General features: G+C 61.2%; 1 non-coding gene across 1 annotated transcript; it reads left to right on the top strand.

Moving 5' to 3' along the window:
• The first annotated feature begins 9540 nt into the window (after positions 1-9540).
• LOC142790804 (small subunit ribosomal RNA) lies at positions 9541-11355 on the top strand. Its single transcript, XR_012889783.1, has one exon. It is a non-coding gene; the product is annotated as a small subunit ribosomal RNA (ribosomal RNA).
• Positions 11356-12500: the final 1145 nt, after the last annotated feature.

The raw sequence follows: 12500 nt of genomic DNA, 5'->3' as shown, positions 1-12500 counted from the left end.
GCTTTCAAAGTGTCGTAGCAAGATGCACACTGCTGTTCGTGTGGAACAAACGTGACTACCGTGCTGTACGGTGGAGTTCTGTGCGCAAAAGCGGCGCGTGTGTTTCTAAGCACCACAGCGTTGTGTCAAAAAAGAGGTGCCTGAGAGAAACGCATGCGACTGCCGTGCTTTGCGGCATAGCACCGTGCGCAAAAACGGTGCGCATGCAAGAGGTGTCAGAGCTAGCGAACTTGTGCCACGAGCAACAGGTCACTAAAAGCCTATAGATGACGGTGTTGGAGGAAAAGAAAAATATCGAGAAAGCACTGCGGTGTGCCGTGCGTAGGGACGGGCGCGCGTGCCACATGCCGCCGAAATATGGGTGTCGGAGAAAACAGAGTGCCGCGCGTAACGAGGGGCGCGCGTGTTACAGAGAGATATGCCCAAACGCATGAAAGTGTACGCAGGTGTTCTAAGGCAGTTTTTTTTTTTTTCCTCATTTTGATGTCGCCCCGGCTGACGCGGTTTTCGTTTTTCCGTGCCGCCCCGGCTGACGCGGTTTTCGTTTTTCCGTGCCGCCCCGGCTGACGCAGTTTTTGCGCCGCCCCGGCTGACGCGGTTTTCGCGCCGCCCCGGCTGACGCGGTTTTTGCGTCGCCCCGGCTGACGCGGTTCGGACTTTGCACTTTTTGGCTCACCCCGGCTGGCGGCCCACTCACTCGATCGCCAGGTCTGTTTGCCCCGGTGGTTCCACCGCCAGGCTTAAGCGCGAACTTTTTTTGTTTGTTTTCTTTTGATTAAGCGCAAGCTTTTTTCTTTGTTTTCTTTTGATTAAGCGCGGGCTTTTTTCTTTGTTTTTTTTTGCATTCGCCCCGGCAGACGCGGTTTTTGCGCCGCCCCGGCTGACGCGGTTTTTGCCGCCCCGGCTGACGCAGTTCGGACTTAGCACTTTTCGGCTGTGCCTGGCTGGCGGCCCACTCACTCGATCGCCATGTCTGTTTGCCACAGTTTTCCCGGTGGTGCTGCACCCGGGCTCGCCCCGGCTGACGCAGTTTTCGCGCCGCCCCGGCTGACGCGGTTTCGTGCCGCCCCGGCAGACGCGGTTTTCGCGCCGCCCCGGCTGACGCGGTTTCGTGCCGCCCCGGCAGACGCAGTTCGGACTTAGCACTTTTCGGCTGTGCCTGGCTGGCGGCCCACTCACTCGATCGCCATGTCTGTTTGCCACAGTTTTCCCGGTGGTGCCGCACCCGGGCTCGCCCCGGCAGACGCGTTTTTTTTTTCTTTCGCCCCGGCTGACGCAGTTTTCGCGCCGCCCCGGCTGACGCGGTTTCGGGCCGCCCCGGCAGACGCAGTTCGGACTTGGCACTTTTCGGCTGTGCCTGGCTGGCGGCCCACTCACTCGATCGCCATGTCTGTTTGCCACAGTTTTCCCGGTGGTGCCGCACCCGGGCTCGCCCCGGCAGACGCGTTTTTTTTTTCTTTCGCCCCGGCTGACGCAGTTTTCGCGCCGCCCCGGCAGACGCGGTTTTCGCGCCGCCCCGGCAGACGCGGTTTTTTGCGCCGCCCCGGCTGACGCGGTTTTTTGCCGCCCCGGCTGACGCAGTTCGGACTTGGCACTTTTTGGCTGAGCCTGGCTGGCGGCCCACTCACTCGATCGCCATGTCTGTTTGCCACAGTTTTCCCGGTGGTGCCGCACCCGGGCTCGCCCCGGCTGACGCAGTTTTCGCGCCGCCCCGGCTGACGCGGTTTCGTGCCGCCCTGGCAGACGCGGTTTTTGCGCCGCCCCGGCTGACGCGGTTTTTGCCGCCCCGGCTGACGCGGTTTTTGCCGCCCCGGCTGACGCAGTTCGGACTTAGCACTTTTTGGCTGAGCCTGGCTGGTGGCCCACTCACTCGATCGCCATGTCTGTTAGCCACAGTTTTCCCGGTGGTGCCGCACCCGGGCTCGCCCCGGCTGACGCAGTTTTCGCGCCGCCCCGGCAGACGCGGTTTTCGCGCCGCCCCGGCTGACGCGGTTTTTGCCGCCCCGGCTGACGCAGTTCGGACTTAGCACTTTTTGGGCTGAGCCTGGCTGGCGGCCCACTCACTCGATCGCCATGTCTGTTTGCCACAGTCTTCCCGGTGGTGCCGCACCCGGGCTCGCCCCGGCAGACGCGTTTTTTTTTTCTTTCGCCCCGGCAGACGTGGTTCCCCCCCCCCCTTTTCGCTCGCCCCGGCTGACGAGGTTTTCGCGCCGCCCCGGCTGACGCAGTTTTCGCGCCGCCCCGGCTGACGCGGTTTCGTGCCGCCCCGGCTGACGCGGTTTTCGCGCCGCCCCGGCTGACGCGGTTTTTGCGTCGCCCCGGCTGACACGGTTCGGACTTTGCACTTTTCGGCTGTGCCTGGCTGGCGGCCCACTCACTCGATCGCCATGTCTGTTTGCCACAGTTTTCCCGGTGGTGCCGCACCCGGGCTTGCCCCGGCAGACGCGTTTTTTTTTTTCTTTCGCCCCGGCTGACGCAGTTTTCGCGCCGCCCCGGCTGACGCGGTTTCGTGCCGCCCCGGCAGACGCGGTTTTTTGCGCCGCCCCGGCTGACGCGGTTTTTGCCGCCCCGGCTGACGCAGTTCGGACTTTGCACTTTTTGGCTGAGCCTGGCTGGCGGCCCACTCACTCGATCGCCATGTCTGTTTGCCACAGTTTTCCCGGTGGTGCCGCACCCGGGCTCGCCCCGGCAGACGCGTTTTTTTTTTTCTTTCGCCCCGGCTGACGCAGTTTTCGCGCCGCCCCGGCTGACGCGGTTTCGTGCCGCCCCGGCAGACGCAGTTCGGACTTGGCACTTTTCGGCTGTGCCTGGCTGGCGGCCCACTCACTCGATCGCCATGTCTGTTTGCCACAGTTTTCCCGGTGGTGCCGCACCCGGGCTCGCCCCGGCAGACGCGTTTTTTTTTTCTTTCGCCCCGGCTGACGCAGTTTTCGCGCCGCCCCGGCAGACGCGGTTTTCGCGCCGCCCCGGCAGACGCGGTTTTTTGCGCCGCCCCGGCTGACGCGGTTTTTTGCCGCCCCGGCTGACGCAGTTCGGACTTGGCACTTTTTGGCTGAGCCTGGCTGGCGGCCCACTCACTCGATCGCCATGTCTGTTTGCCACAGTTTTCCCGGTGGTGCCGCACCCGGGCTCGCCCCGGCTGACGCAGTTTTCGCGCCGCCCCGGCTGACGCGGTTTCGTGCCGCCCCGGCAGACGCGGTTTTTGCGCCGCCCCGGCTGACGCGGTTTTTGCCGCCCCGGCTGACGCGGTTTTTGCCGCCCCGGCTGACGCAGTTCGGACTTGGCACTTTTTGGCTGAGCCTGGCTGGTGGCCCACTCACTCGATCGCCATGTCTGTTAGCCACAGTTTTCCCGGTGGTGCCGCACCCGGGCTCGCCCCGGCTGACGCAGTTTTCGCGCCGCCCCGGCAGACGCGGTTTTCGCGCCGCCCCGGCTGACGCGGTTTTTGCCGCCCCGGCTGACGCAGTTCGGACTTAGCACTTTTTGGGCTGAGCCTGGCTGGCGGCCCACTCACTCGATCGCCATGTCTGTTTGCCACAGTCTTCCCGGTGGTGCCGCACCCGGGCTCGCCCCGGCAGACGCGTTTTTTTTTCTTTCGCCCCGGCAGACGTGGTTCCCCCCCCCCCTTTTCGCTCGCCCCGGCTGACGAGGTTTTCGCGCCGCCCCGGCTGACGCAGTTTTCGCGCCGCCCCGGCTGACGCGGTTTCGCGCCGCCCCGGCAGACGCGGTTTTTTGCGCCGCCCCGGCTGACGCGGTTTTTTGCCGCCCCGGCTGACGCAGTTCGGACTTGGCACTTTTTGGCTGAGCCTGGCTGGCGTCCCACTCACTCGATCGCCATGTCTGTTTGCCACAGTTTTCCCGGTGGTGCTGCACCCGGGCTCGCCCCGGCTGACGCAGTTTTCGCGCCGCCCCGGCAGACGCGGGTTTTTGCGCCGCCCCGGCTGACGCGGTTTTTGCCGCCCCGGCTGACGCGGTTTTTGCCGCCCCGGCTGACGCAGTTCGGACTTAGCACTTTTTGGCTGAGCCTGGCTGGTGGCCCACTCACTCGATCGCCATGTCTGTTAGCCACAGTTTTCCCGGTGGTGCCGCACCCGGGCTCGCCCCGGCTGACGCAGTTTTCGCGCCGCCCCGGCAGACGCGGTTTTCGCGCCGCCCCGGCTGACGCGGTTTTTGCCGCCCCGGCTGACGCAGTTCGGACTTAGCACTTTTTGGGCTGAGCCTGGCTGGCGGCCCACTCACTCGATCGCCATGTCTGTTTGCCACAGTCTTCCCGGTGGTGCCGCACCCGGGCTCGCCCCGGCAGACGCGTTTTTTTTTTCTTTCGCCCCGGCAGACGTGGTTCCCCCCCCCCCTTTTCGCTCGCCCCGGCTGACGAGGTTTTCGCGCCGCCCCGGCTGACGCAGTTTTCGCGCCGCCCCGGCTGACGCGGTTTCGTGCCGCCCCGGCTGACGCGGTTTTCGCGCCGCCCCGGCTGACGCGGTTTTTGCGTCGCCCCGGCTGACACGGTTCGGACTTTGCACTTTTCGGCTGTGCCTGGCTGGCGGCCCACTCACTCGATCGCCATGTCTGTTTGCCACAGTTTTCCCGGTGGTGCCGCACCCGGGCTTGCCCCGGCAGACGCGTTTTTTTTTTTTTCTTTCGCCCCGGCAGACGTGGTTCCCCCCCCCCCCCCCTCCGTCTTTCTTTTTGTTTTTTTTTTCGCCGCGGCTGAAGTGGATTTTTCGGTGCCTCGACGCCCCGGTAGTCGCGGTTTTTCCGTTTCCGCACGGCCCCGGCTGACGCTGCTCGGTCACAGTCGCCTTTTGTGGTGATTGCAGACTTCTTGAGCGCGGGTGTTTTTTTTTTGTTGTTGTTGTTGTTTTATTACGCATTCGCTCCAGCAGACGCTGTTTAGACTTTTTGTTTCCTCTTTTATCCTGCGACGAGGTGACGAGGTTTATTCGGTGCCCCGCCGCCCCGGCTGAAGTGATTTTTCCTGTCCCGTGCCGCCCCGGCTGACGCGGTTGGGACTTCGCGTTTGTTCGGCCGCCACGGGTTTTGGCGCACTCGCTCGGTTGCTTGTTGTTGCCACTTGTTGCGAACCCAGGTTTCTTGAGCGAGCGCGGGCGTTTTTTCTTCCTTTCTTTCTTTGTTCTATGTGTTAGCGAATCGGCCTTTAATATCACACGAGGACTCACAACCAACAATTTTCAGTTTGAAGTGTAAATAATCTGCAGGTGTTGACGTAACTGACTTGCCCCGTACCCTTGAGTACATCCATGAAGTTCTCGTAGTACTACTAAATCGCATTATTCCAAGTGGAGAAATTCCCATAAATTTGCAAACCTCTACACGAAAATCGGTGCGCGTGATAAAGTTGAAAATTATCGTCCGATATCAAATGTGCCTTCTATAACACAAATTCTAGGAAAAAAAAAAAAAACACTTGTTCGCCGTTTTCTGCGCCGTGACTGGCAGCACTCCGGCGAAGCGAAACGGGGTCGATTCGAGCACGATATCGGCGTCTTTCGACGTGCTCGCCGGCGACCGTCGCACGAGTACGTCGCACGAGCGCGTCTGCCGGGGCGCCGTTTGCGAAGCCGACGCAAAAGTGGGAACCGCCGCTCGGATGATCGCCGCTTTCGGCAGAGTGAGTGTTGGCACTCCGGGGAAGCGAAACAGCGTGAATGCGCCCACGAAATCGGCGTATTTTGAAGTGACCGCCGGCGACCGTCGCACGAGTACGGTAAACCGCGTCAGCCGGGGCGTAGTTCGGGACGCCGACGAAAAAGTGGGAAGCGCAACTCGGATCTTCGCCGTTTTTGCAGGAGTGAGTGGCGGCCCTCCTGCGAGACCAAGAAGCATCGATTCGTGCACGAATTCGGCGCCTTTCGACGTGATCGCCGGCGACCGTCGCTCGAGTAGGGCAAACCGCGTCTGCCGGGGCGGGCTTCGGGACGCCGATGCGAAAGTGGGAAACGCTGCTCGGATGTTCGCCGTTTTTGGCCGAGTGAGTGCTGGCACTCGGGCGAAGCCAAACGGGGCCGATTACGGCACGATATCGGCGTCTTTCGACGTGCCCGCCGGCGACCGTCGCACGAGTACGGTAAACCGCGTCAGCCCGGGCGGAGTTCGGGACGCCGATGCGAAAGTGGAGAACGCCGCTCGGATCTTCGCCGTTTTTGGAGGAGTGAGTGGCGGCACTCCGGAGAAGCCAAGGAGCGCCAATTAGCGCACGATATCGGCGTCTTTCGACGCGCTCGCCGGCGACCGTCGCACGAGTAGGGCAAACCGCGTCTGCCGGGGCGGGGTTTACGACGCCGACGCAAAAGTGGGAACCGCCGCTCGGATGTTGGCCGTTTTTGGCAGAGTGAGTGCTGGCACTCCGGCGACGCGAAAGAGCGCGAATGCGCCCACGAAAGTGGCGTATTTGGACGTGCTTGACGGCGACCGCTGCAGGAGTACGAAAAACCACGTCAGCCGGGGCGAGCGACCCACGGCGGTCTGGGTGCTTATCGCTGCTATTATAGGGGCACCCCGGCAAACGCAGAAAAAAAAAAAATTTTTTTTCGACCTTCTTTTTTGCTGGTCGAGCTCGGGTAACCCAGGTCGCAATGGGAGCCGCGCACGAAAGCGGCGTCGCGAGACGCGTTCGCGGTCGCTAGTCGCACGAGCTCGGCAACCGCGTCAGCCGGCGCGGAGTTCGGGATGCCGACGGCTAAGTGGGTACCGCTGCTCGGATGTTCGCCGTTTTTGGCCGAGTGAGTGCTGGCACTCCGGTGAAGCCAAGGAGCGCCAATTCGTGCACGATATCGGCGTCTTTCGACGTGCCCGCCGGCCACCGCCGCACGAGTACGGCAAACCGCGTCTGCCGGGGCGGGGTTTGCGACGCGTACGCAATAGTGGGAACCGTCGCTCGGATGTTCGTCGTCTTTGGCCGAGCGAGTGCTGGCACTCCGGCGAAGCGAAACGGGGCCGATTCGGGCACGATATCGGCGTATTTCGACGTGCTCGCCGGCGACCGTCGCACGAGTACGGCAAAGCGCGTCTGCCGGGGCGAGGTTTGCGACGCCGACGAAAAAGTGGGAAGCGCCGCTCGGATCTTCGCCGTTTTTGCAGGAGTGAGTGGCGGCCCTCCTGCGAGACCAAGAAGCATCGACTCGCGCACGATATCGGTGTCTTTCGACGTGCCCGCCGGCCACCGCCGCACGAGTACGGCAAACCGCGTATGCCGGGGCGGGGTTGGCGACGCCGACGCAAAAGTGGGAACCGCCACTAGGATGTTCGCCGTTTTTGGCAGAGTGAGTGCTGGCACTCCGGCGAAGCGAAAGAGCGCGAATGCGCCCACGAAAGTGGCGTGTTTGGACGTGCTTGACGACGACCACCGCAGGAAAACGAAAAACCACGTCAGCCGGGGCGAGCGACCCATGGCGGTCTGGGTGCTTATCGCTGCTATTATAGGGGCACCCCGGCAGACGCAAAAAAAAAAAAATTTTTTTTTCGACATTCTTTTTTGCTCGTCGACCTCGGGTGACCCAGGTCGCAGTGGGAGCCGCGCACGAAAGCGGCGTCGCGAGACGGCTTCGCGGTCGCTAGTCGCACGAGCTCGGCAACCGCGTCTGCCGGGGCGGAGTTCGGGACGCCGACGGCTAAGTGGGAACCGCCGCTCGGATGTTCGCCGTTTGTGGCCGAGTGAGTGCTGGCACTCCGGCGAAGCCAAACGGGGCCGATTCCGGCACGATATCGGCGTCTTTCTACGTGCTCGCCGGCGACCGTCGCACGAGTACGGCAAAGTGCGTCTGCCGGGGCGGGGTTTGCGACGCGTACGCAATAGTGAGAACCGTCGCTCGGATGTTCGTCGTCTTTCGCCGAGCCAGTGCTGGCACTCCGGCGAAGCCGAACGGAGCCGATTCGGGCACGATATCGGCGTCTTTCCACGTGCTCGCCGGCGACCGTCGCACGAGTACGGTAAACCGCGTCAGCCGGGGCGGAGTTCGGGACGCCGATGCGAAAGTGGGAAGCGCCGCTCGGATCTTCGCCGTTTTTGGAGGAGTCAGTGGCGGCACTCCTGTGAAGCCAAGGTGCGCCAATTCGCGCACGATATCGGCGTCTTTCGACGTGCCCGCCGGCCACCGTCGCACGAGTACGGCAAACCTCGTCTGCCGGGGCGGGGTTTGCGACGCCGACGCAAAAGTGGGAACCGCCGCTCGGATGTTCGCCGTTTTTGGCAGAGTGAGTGCTGGCACTCCGGCGAAGCGAAAGAGCGTGAATGCGCCCACGAAAGTAGCGTATTTGGACGTGCTTGACGGCGACCGCCGCAGGAGTACGAAAAACCACGTCAGCCGGGGCGAGCGACCCACGGCGGTCTGGGTGCTTATCGCTGCTATTATAGGGGCACCCCGGCAGACGCAGAAAGAAAAAAAAAATGGGGACATGGCGTGCGTCACCGTGCGGCTTCGCAGCGTTGCCGAAGTCGCCGAGCCCTTCGACTGAGCCGAACGGCGGACAGGGAACGTTGGTCGGCCGTTCTAACCTGTCGGTGCCACGCCGAGACGTCGTTAAGGAAAACCGCGTCGTGGGCCTCTACGACGCCGTCGATTCGTTGTACGTTTGGTGTCCAGCGTGTCGGCGGCGAGTAGCGGACACGTCGTTCACGACTTCGGTCTTTCGCAGTCGACGCGAACTTGCGGAGAGTCGTGGTGCCTCACGTTTTCGGCAGAAACCGCGGCGGAATTTTCCCGTGCGTGCGCGCACGACCTCGGTGCTGTGCCGTCAGCGTAGTGTTGCACAAACTCGTGGCCTACCCAAGGTGCGGTACGTTTGCGGCCGTATCCTCGGTGGCAATTTCGTGAGTAGGGTCGCAAATTCTACGACCTCGGCGGGTTTGAGAGCGACGTAGACTTGTGGCACGCTCAACGTGCCACACGTTTCGGGGCACACCCGCGGTGAAATTTTCTCGAGTACGCTCGTATTAGTGCCCAAGGAGGTCTGGGTACTTATCGCTGCTATTATGTGGGGGTTCTCGTGAGCGGCGTACGCGAAAGCGACCGGGTGTCTGATATGCGGCGGGCTTCGGCCTCGTCAAGCGTGTCCTCGGGTCTGCTCCAGGGGAATCCACGGCAGTCGTCTGCAGCCTCATCCGCTTGATGCGTTAGGGGCTGGTTGTCGGACGGTGCCGTTTTACCACGATATCGAGGTGTGTTCCGTGTCGTCCTCGGGCGATTCAGATGCGAAAGCGCCGAAGACGCGGGCGTGACCCGTCGTCTGGCGGCTTTGCGGTCTCGGCTCCGTTGCTAGTTCCGGCCGGTCCACCGACAGTGCAGCGGGCTTGGGCAACCCGCACGGCGCGACCGAGTCGATGCAACGAAAAAGAGCGAGCATGAACGTGCTTCTTGCCGCACGGCTCCCACTCGTCTTTCGGGAAGGTTGTGCCGTAGCGAGCTCGAACGCCGTCATCTCGGAGTGCAAAATAAGCGTGTTGGGGCGCCTGAAGGTGGCCTCCGCCGCACACAGACTGCGTCCGGCCCGCCGAAGGCGAGGACGGACGCGCAGTCGAACGATTACCTGGTTGATCCTGCCAGTAATCATATGCTTGTCTCAAAGATTAAGCCATGCATGTCTAAGTACATGCCGAAATAAGGCGAAACCGCGAATGGCTCATTAAATCAGTTATGGTTCCTTAGATCGTTTCTTCCTACTTGGATAACTGTGGCAATTCTAGAGCTAATACATGCAGTGAGCCTGGAGCCCTTTGGGTAACGGGTGCTTTTATTAGACCAAGATCGATCGGGTTTCGGCCCGTATTGTGTGGTGACTCTGGATAACTTTGTGCTGATCGCATGGCCACGAGCCGGCGACGTTTCTTTCAAGTGTCTGCCTTATCAACTTTCGATGGTAGGTTACTTGCTTACCATGGTTGTTACGGGTAACGGAGAATCAGGGTTCGATTCCGGAGAGGGAGCCTGAGAAACGGCTACCACATCCAAGGAAGGCAGCAGGCGCGCAAATTACCCACTCCCGGCACGGGGAGGTAGTGACGAAAAATAACAATACGGGACTCTTTTGAGGCCCCGTAATTGAAATGAGTACACTCTAAATCCTTTAACGAGGATCAATTGGAGGGCAAGTCTGGTGCCAGCAGCCGCGGTAATTCCAGCTCCAATAGCGTATACTAAAGCTGCTGCGGTTAAAAAGCTCGTAGTTGGATCTCAGTTCCAGACGAGTAGTGCATCTACCCGATGCGACGGCTCGGACTGAACATCATGCCGGTTCTTTCTTGGTGCACTTCATTGTGTGCCTCGAGATGGCCGGTGCTTTTACTTTGAAAAAATTAGAGTGCTCAACGCAGGCGAGTCGCCTGAATAAACTTGCATGGAATAATAGAACAAGACCTCGTTTCTGTTCTGTTGGTTTTTGGAATACGAGGTAATGATTAAGAGGGACGGACGGGGGCATTCGTATTGCGGCGCTAGAGGTGAAATTCTTGGACCGTCGCAAGACGAACTACTGCGAAAGCATTTGCCAAGAATGTTTTCATTGATCAAGAACGAAAGTCAGAGGTTCGAAGGCGATCAGATACCGCCCTAGTTCTGACCATAAACGATGCCAACCAGCGATCCGCCTGAGTTACTCAAATGACTCGGCGGGCAGCTTCCGGGAAACCAAAGTATTTGGGTTCCGGGGGAAGTATGGTTGCAAAGCTGAAACTTAAAGGAATTGACGGAAGGGCACCACCAGGAGTGGAGCCTGCGGCTTAATTTGACTCAACACGGGAAAACTTACCCGGCCCGGACACTGGGAGGATTGACAGATTGAGAGCTCTTTCTTGATTCGGTGGATGGTGGTGCATGGCCGTTCTTAGTTGGTGGAGCGATTTGTCTGGTTAATTCCGATAACGAACGAGACTCTAGCCTATTAAATAGGTGCGGGGTTCCCAGCACCTTACAACCTTCTTAGAGGGACAAGCGGCTCCTAGCCGCACGAAACAGAGCAATAACAGGTCTGTGATGCCCTTAGATGTCCGGGGCCGCACGCGCGCTACACTGAAGGAAGCAGCGTGTCTTTATCCCTGTCTGAAAAGACTGGGTAACCCGTGGAACTTCTTTCGTGATTGGGATAGGGGCTTGCAATTGTTCCCCTTGAACGAGGAATTCCCAGTAAGCGCGAGTCATAAGCTCGCGTTGATTACGTCCCTGCCCTTTGTACACACCGCCCGTCGCTACTACCGATTGAATGATTTAGTGAGGTCTTCGGACCGATGTCCGGCGCGGCCTTTCGGTTGCGCCGGTCTGTTGGAAAGATGACCAAACTTGATCATTTAGAGGAAGTAAAAGTCGTAACAAGGTTTCCGTAGGTGAACCTGCGGAAGGATCATTAACGGATTGTGAAGGGTGAGCGCCTCGGCTGCGTCTGCGCCCGACACTTTCTGCCGCTGACCCCGTTTGGACGCGGGGTCGGCTTTTCCCCACGGGGCTGCCTGAATGTGGAGCGGCACCCCGTGACAAATTGTTGCGCCCAGCGGACGCCAACACCGCGACCTTGGACGGTCGGCCAGGTGGCGGACGCGGGTACAAACGGCGCAACGCACTCATAGGTCGGCTTTCGACCCGCCACTGCACCGTGGCTCGAAGCGCTCGAAATGCGCGACCCGACCGCTGCGGGACCGCCTAGTACTGTAAACAGGAGCGGCGGAGCGCGAACGGCGAGTCGTGGTTACGTCGGTAGAAGGCGAGGCTGCGCGTTCCCGAAACGCCAGCCGAGTGCCCTCCCGACCGTTCGAGCGTGCAAGAACGAGACCCGACAATCGCGCGGCGACTGCCAAGTACGAGAGGAACGGCACAAGCGTCGGCGGTCGGTCAAGGAACTGGCGATGTGACGGGTCCGCTGTGCACCAGTGCATACCGTCCCGCCGTCCGCGGCAAGCGCCTCCGCGTCCTCGGGTGACGGAGGCTGCCGGTCGGTTCTTGCAGGCGAGGGATCTCGCTGGCACCGGTTCGCGTTGACGCGCGGCCGGTCATGGCACGGCGATGCGACGGCCGAGGTGCGCAGTACTCGATGGAGGAACCGCACGCTCCGATGACCGTCCCGCCCTCCGCGGCGTATGCGTACCGACCGTAATGGTTGCAGCAGCGCCGGCCGGCTTTTGAATTCGCCACACGAAACACGGTGCGAGATCGCGGTTAGGGGAGCGTCGACGTTGCCAGGCGTTTTGCTTGCTGCCGAGGGAAAGGCGGCACGGCCACGTCGCGCTCGTCGCGATTAGCGGGTCTGCGCGCTTTGGGAAGGTGCCGCAACGACTTGCCGAAAGAGGAAGCACGGAAGAACGAGGGACTTGGACGTCCCGACAATTGAACGCACTTGCGGCCAGGCCCTTGCTGGCTTCGTTCTTCCGCCTCGAGTAGGCTCGTACGCGGCTCCGGCGCCGAAAGTGGTCCTTGGCACCGACTTCGGTGGACGTGGGAAGTGCCGCGCAAGTACGGCGCGCCTGGCTCCACCTGTTGGCTAAAGTAAGCAGCCGGATC

The sequence above is a fragment of the Rhipicephalus microplus genome, unplaced genomic scaffold (genome assembly GCF_043290135.1).
Source record: "Rhipicephalus microplus isolate Deutch F79 unplaced genomic scaffold, USDA_Rmic scaffold_124, whole genome shotgun sequence".
In the NCBI taxonomy this organism is placed as follows: domain Eukaryota; kingdom Metazoa; phylum Arthropoda; class Arachnida; order Ixodida; family Ixodidae; genus Rhipicephalus; species Rhipicephalus microplus.
The sequence above is the reverse complement of the archived record's forward strand: the minus strand, read 5'-3'. Positions and strand labels throughout refer to the sequence as shown.